This window comes from Echinops telfairi, unplaced genomic scaffold (genome assembly GCF_000313985.2).
Source record: "Echinops telfairi isolate 266 unplaced genomic scaffold, ASM31398v2 ScPeMD7_12;HRSCAF=54, whole genome shotgun sequence".
NCBI lineage: Eukaryota > Metazoa > Chordata > Mammalia > Afrosoricida > Tenrecidae > Echinops > Echinops telfairi.
Genome location: NW_022103909.1, coordinates 9,826,391 through 9,833,324, shown reverse-complemented (window position 1 = coordinate 9,833,324; position 6,934 = coordinate 9,826,391).

Genomic DNA, 6,934 nt, shown 5'->3' with positions numbered 1-6,934 from the left:
ACGGGAAGATCACAGACCAGTGGGTGAAAGTCTTGATCCAGTGGTGCTGTAAGCATCTCAGCACTGGCAGGGGTCTCCACGTGGCTGTTCCAGCTCCAGGGCATGAGCATAGCTCCGAGAGTCTTGTCAGCAGAAATGCCTCCCAGGGAGTGAACATGTATCCCGTCCCCAGTGAGCTGTGGATCTCCTTATCACCTCCAAATGAGGTCATCAAGCTGTGACCTGATGGGCAGGCTAAACTCTACCCTTTCACTCAATATTCTCAAATTAGCAACAGATTATGTAATCACTGAAATATGTCCTATTATTTCATTAGGAGGGTAGCTCCAGGCCCATGATTTTCCATACTCTTGCAGAACCTTCCTTTTTACAAGAATTTAACAACAGCAATAATGACACATCTCCACAAAGCTCAGAACTTTTGTCTCATTTTGAAAGCTGACTCTCAGTTACACAATTTTTAGTCAGACTTCCAATTTCCCCCCAAATGAATATGATTGTTAAATATGAAATTTTTCTCCTCTGAAGTTACTATCAGAATTCTCTCTCTCTTTTCAACTGACCACCAGAGTATAAACGGACCTTTCATTTTACCAGTCTATCAATGTGCTCTCATTTCTGTGGCAAGGGTTTCATCACTGGTCCAGTCTAATGCTGGTATTCTGATATTTCTAGAAAACATTGGAATGGCTCTGACACGAGTCTATTTTCCCCAACTCTGAGAATCCTTATGGAAAAGAGACATCCAATTGAAAGAAGAAACCAGGCAGAGCACATTAATAGGGCAAAAGACTTTTGAGTACAACATTGTGGCTGTCACTCCAATCCATCCTCAGCCTCAGTGCATGCGTGAAAGAGAGAGAAATCTAAATAAAACCAGAAAGAATATTTTCATTCAAAAAATCTTTTAAAATGTTGGGCAATGTTGCTTAGGCACAGATTATAGCTCAAGGGAAGGGAGGCATTCTAACCCCTGCCCATTTACCACTATGGAAATGTAAGTGCATTGGCAATGATACCCGGGGGAGCAGTGGTGAGGCTTACAAGAAGATTATGGTGCCCAAAGGGATCTTTGGAACCTAATGGAGCCCTTACAGAATCCCAAGTTGGCATAATTGTTCATGAGAACACATGAGACACCACTGTGGGCTTCCTAGAAATACGAGGTGAACATTGCAGACACTGGTGGACTTGAATCTGCAAATGGGAACAAAAGTCAATGAATTTTTTTTAAATAACCTTGTTTCCACCCTCCAGCTGGAAAATGCTTCAGAAATCCAGATTAAACCATTCATCTGCTTTAAATTCTGTCAATTGTGTAGGTATGTAGTTAGTTGAGTATTGAGGCCTATAGAGGGTGGAATGGAGGTATGAAAGAATTTTTATGTTTTTAATGGAGCAGCCACTTCTGTCCTATGTTAATGAAAGTGTCCTACTGATCATTTATTCATTCATGCATCTGTCAAGTTGGGAAAATTTTAGCATTTTCAGAGAGGTTAGAGGAAGAGGTACAAAGATCATGTGCCTGTTAAAGAAAATTGTTTTAGACATTTCCAAAATGCAAAGATACTTAGTTCTGGGCATTTTATGAAAGTGCAAATGTAAAAGTGTAATGAGGAACCTGACACAAATTCAACATTAACTGAAACCACAAGTCAAAGTTGCATCCAGACTGACTGACCCTTAGAACTAGTTTTATGGGAAAGCATTACATAAGGGCCCAGGTCTTATAGAGCACACACAAATTAGTTTTGACCTTTGGGCCAAAATTAAAAGGTCACATCATTGTGTAAGAAGACCATTTAAAATATTCTGAAGTTTTCAATATGAATTTCAGAGGACTTTGTGTTTTGGTGAAGAGAATTGAAAAGAGTTGAAATTTATCAAATATACAAATACGTTAGTCTTCTTAAAAAAAAAAAAAGCAACAAGTGGACAAGCAAAGGGAATACTTTTAATTAGGCCAGGTCTTGCCTAAATCATTTCATAGGTATTCCAGAAAGCTATTTTTCACAGTTTCCTATGACATCATAAATCATTTATAGACATTTTATTCTGTAATATCATGGCAGATACATTTGCTTAATATTGTTAAATGTGGTATAGTAGTAGCAATTGTATAACTTCACAGTTGTTGATCTTAAATATATCACTACACTTTTTAAAAAATCATTTTCTTGGGGGTTCATACAACTCTTATCACAATCCATGCATACATCAATTGTATAAAGCACGTTTGTACATCCGTTACTCTCATCATTCTCAAAACATTTGCTCACCACTTAAGCCCCTGGCATCAGCTCCTCATTTTTCCTCCTCCCTCCCCACTCCCCCCTCCTTCATGAACCCTTGATAATTTATAAATTATTGTTTTGTCATGTCTTACACTGTCCGACGTCTCCCTTCATCCACTTTTCTGTTGTCTGTGAACCAGGGAGGAGGTCACATGTAGATTCCTGTAATCGGTTCCCTCTTTCTACCCCATACTCCCTCCACATTTCTGGTATCACCACTCTCAGCACTGTTCCTGAAGGGATCATCCGTCCTGGATTCCTTATGTTTCCAGTTCCTATCTGTACCAGTGTACATCCTCTGGTCTAGCCGGATTTCTAAGGTAGAATTGGGATCATGATAGTTGGCAGGGGTGGGGTGGTGGGGGGAGGAAGCCTTAAGAACTAGAGGAAAGTTGTGTTTCATCACTGCTACACTGCACCCTGACTGGCTTATCTCCTCTCCTATCACTATACTTTTATGAGATGTGAATTTTTTGTCTGTAATGTGGAAAAAAATACTTATAACTAGCCTACAGAAATTGGAAGAATTAAATTAGAAAAAGGTTTCTTTATGAAGATAAATTATCTTTGATGCAAACTATACTTGACATATATTTAATGTGACCCCATGTACAAGCAAAAGGGGAGTAGGGTGGAAGGGGGAGCAGTTGATAGCACTGATGACTGTATAATCCCACTTGAGGGAAACAAGCAACAGAATTGTACATAAATGGATCTATTGGAGGGTGTAAGATGTGGCTAAATAAATAAAAATAAGGACTGGGGGGCGGTGGGGATAAGGAGGAGCTGATATCAAGGAGTTCAAGAAGAAAGAAAGTGTTTTGAAACTGACAGTGGTAGCAATTGTACAATATTGCTTGATGTGATTGAACTATTGTAGTTACATAATATGTTGTCAATTTAAAGATTAAGGGTAAAGGGGTAGAGCCTAGACTGTCAATCAGGTCATAGTCAATAAGGCCTCTGTGTGGTTATGGCCTTCTCCTGAGGATTCTGGGAAACTCCTGTATTTCTCATTGGATGCTGGAGACACTCTCTCTCTCTACTGACTCCCTGGGAGACATTTGCAGTTGACAAGTCACATGGAGACAGGCTGATGGCAGCCAGAACCTCAGAGTTAAAGAAGCCACGTGGAGACGACTACCAGTGGTGAGATGCTTACACCGCCACTGGATCCACAAGATTTTCCACCCACTGGCCTGTGATAATTCTGCATTTGGGATCATTGCATGTGTTACATGAGTGTGAAGAGGAATTTATAGACTGGTATCAGACATATGGGCTAATATTGGACTTCTGGACCTGATCTGAACTGAGCTGGGGTGTTTTCTCAATATTTAATTGATTTTGTATATAAAGCTCAATCTTATATACATATGAGTGTCTCTGAAAATTTGTTTCTCTAGTCTACCCAAACTGACACAACTGTGGAATGTTATGATATCTGTATGAGTTCCCAATAAAATTATTTGGAAAAAAAATGAATGTCTAGGGACCTTAGAAAAGTAGCAATAAAGGAAGAAGAGGAAGGGATAAAGAGGGTGGAGAAAATGGTGAAGGGTTGGGGCCAGCAGACTGGAGGAAGGAATTTCTATCTGAGCCACAATTCTTCTAAGTAGAACTCTCTCTGTGAAACCTTACTTTGGTGGTGGTGAGAAGAGAGTTGATTAAAAAAAGGACTCTCATCTAGAGATCGAAATTTCAAGACAAAAGGGGGAAAAAACAGAATGGGCAAGAGGGAAGAATGATGGAAAGGAAGAAAAACATCAAATAATCCAATAGAGTTTTTGAAATATTTCTTTAGAAAATAAAAAAATTTTAAACACTGAAAACCTCATTCAGCCAATTTAGTTAAATTGGTAATTTTGAATAGACACAGTGCTATCTACTAGAATAAGTTCCTATTTGAAAATGAAAAAAAGTTTTCACTTACTATAGCTTATGTGTAAAATAAGCAGGTATAAACTCGACTTTCAGTTTTATTTCCCGTGAATATATATAATGTTAACACAATACTTCTATACCCCACCATTCTTCTGGCCATTGGTCATACTGTGGTGACTTCCATGTTCCTGTGATGCTAGAAGTTATGCCATAGGGTCTTCCATGGTGGACAGGTTTCAGAAAAATACCACACTGATAAGAAGGAATAGGCAGTTCACGTCTAAGGGATTATCCACTGGAAACCCCATTCAAAAGAATGGCAACCCAACAGAACATAGAAGTTATTTAACAATACCATTATTAACATATGCAAGTAAGTTTTTGCTGCAGATAATACACTCATCTGTCAATTTGTCATATTGGAGTGACTTGTGTGTTGCTGTGATGCTAGAAGCAATGTCATTGGTATTTACAAGACAAGCAAGGTCACCCAGTCAACAGGTTTTAACAGAGCTTCCAGACTAAGAACAGACTATGAAGAAGAAATAAGCTGTCCACTTCTGAGGAAGTATGCCCTGAAGACCTTATGAATAGTAGCAAACCATGGTCAGATACTGAAATGAGTAGTAGTAGACTATTATCAGATATGGAACCATAATATGAACCCTCAGGTCAGAAGGCACTCCCAATGTTACTGAAGAAAACTGCCCTCTCAGAAGGCGTCAACCACAATGACAAGGATGCAAGAAAACCTTTGGAACCTTCATTTAGTGATGAGCACAAATAAAACTGTGAGGGAACAGTTGCAAACATCTACGAATAATTAGAGCTTGGAATGTAGAGCGTACAAATCTAGGAAAAGTGGAAATCATCCAAAATTAAATGGAATGCATCAAATCAATATCCTAGGCACTAACTGAGGTGCAGCAGACTTGTATTGGGCATTTTGAATGAATTGGGCAACGGATGGCTTACTATTCTAGAATGAAAATTCAAGAGAAATGGAATTACAGTTATTGTCAAAAGGGATATTTCAAGATCTACTTGGAAGTACAATGCTGTCTGTGAATGAATAATATCTACCTACATAGCGATATAAGGAAATTCCATCAGTACAATTATTATTAAAATTTATGCTCCAACCGCTAAAGCTAGTGATGACAAAATTAAAGAATGTTACTAATGTCTTCAGTTTGAAATTGATCTAACATGCAATCAAGAAGCATTGATCATTTTTGGTCTTTGGAATGTGAAAGTTGGAAATAAAGAAGGAGCCATAGTTGGAAAACATGGCTTTGGATATAGAAATGAAGCTTGAGATCACATGATAGAATTTGTCAAGAGCAACAATTTCTTCATTGCCAATATCTTTTTTCAACAACACAAATGGCAACTAGACACTTGGCCTTCTCCAGATGGCATACACAAAAAGCAAATTGACTGTCTCTGTGAGAAGAGACAATGAGACGCGCACTATCAGTCGGTCAAACGAGGCCAAGGGCCATCTGTGGAACAGACCATCAGTTGCGAATATGAAAACTCAGGTTGAAGCCAAAGAAAATTAAAACAGGTATATGAGAACCAAATATGATCTTCAATATAGCCTACCTGAATTTGAGAACATCTCAAGAGCAGATTTGACACATTGAACTCTAATGACAAAAGATCTAATAAACTGTGGGATGACATCAAGAACATCATAAATGAAGAAAGGAAGAAAGCAAAAGGTCAAGGAAGAAAGAAAATATCAAAGTGAATGTCAGAAAAGACGGACACTTTCTCTTAATCATAGAGTAACTAAGGCACATAGAAGAAATGATGAAGTCAACGAGCTGAATTTCAAGGGGTAGCTTGAGAAGACAACATAAAATATTATAATAAAATGTGCAAATACCTAGAGTTAGAAAACCAAAAAGGGAAGAACATGCTCACCAGGTCTTAAACTGAAAGAACCAAAGAAAGTATTTGGGCTCAAAGTGCAAAATTGAAAGGTTCCAAGGGAAAAATATTGAACAATGCAGGAAACATCTAACAAAGATGGAAAGAATATACAGAGTCACTGTGCCGAAAAGAACTGGTTGACTTTCAACTATTTCAATAGGTAGCATATGAGCAAGAACCAATGCTACTGCACAGATTATATAACAGTATTGTTGATATGATATACAAGTAAAATTGTGTTGAAAATTATTCGACAGTTGCAGCACTGCATTGACAGGGAGCTGCCAGAGGTTCAAGTCCGATTCAGAAAAAGGTATGGAACAAAGGATATCATTGCTGAAATCAGATTAATTTTTACAGAAAGCAGCGAGTACCAGAAAAAAGTTTACAGGTATTTTACTGACAATGCAAAGGCAGTCGACTATGAGAATCATAAAAAACCTCCTCCCTGGGGGATGGACAACAGAAAAGTGGGTGGAGGGAGACGTCAGACGGGGCAAGATATGACAAAATAATAATTTATAAATTATCAAGGGTTCATGAGGAAGGGGGTGGGGGATGAGGACCTGATGCCAGGGGCTTAAGTGGAGAGCAAATGTTTTGGGCAATGAATGTACAAATGTGCTTTACACAATTGATGTAAGTGTGGATTGTGATGAGTTGTATGAGCCACTAATAAAACGAATGTACAAATGTGCTTTACACAATTGATATATGTATAGATTGTGATAAGAGTTGTATGAGCCCCTAATAAAACAATTAAAAAATATATATTGACAATGGTTTAGACCAGTGGTTCTCAATCTTCCTAATGC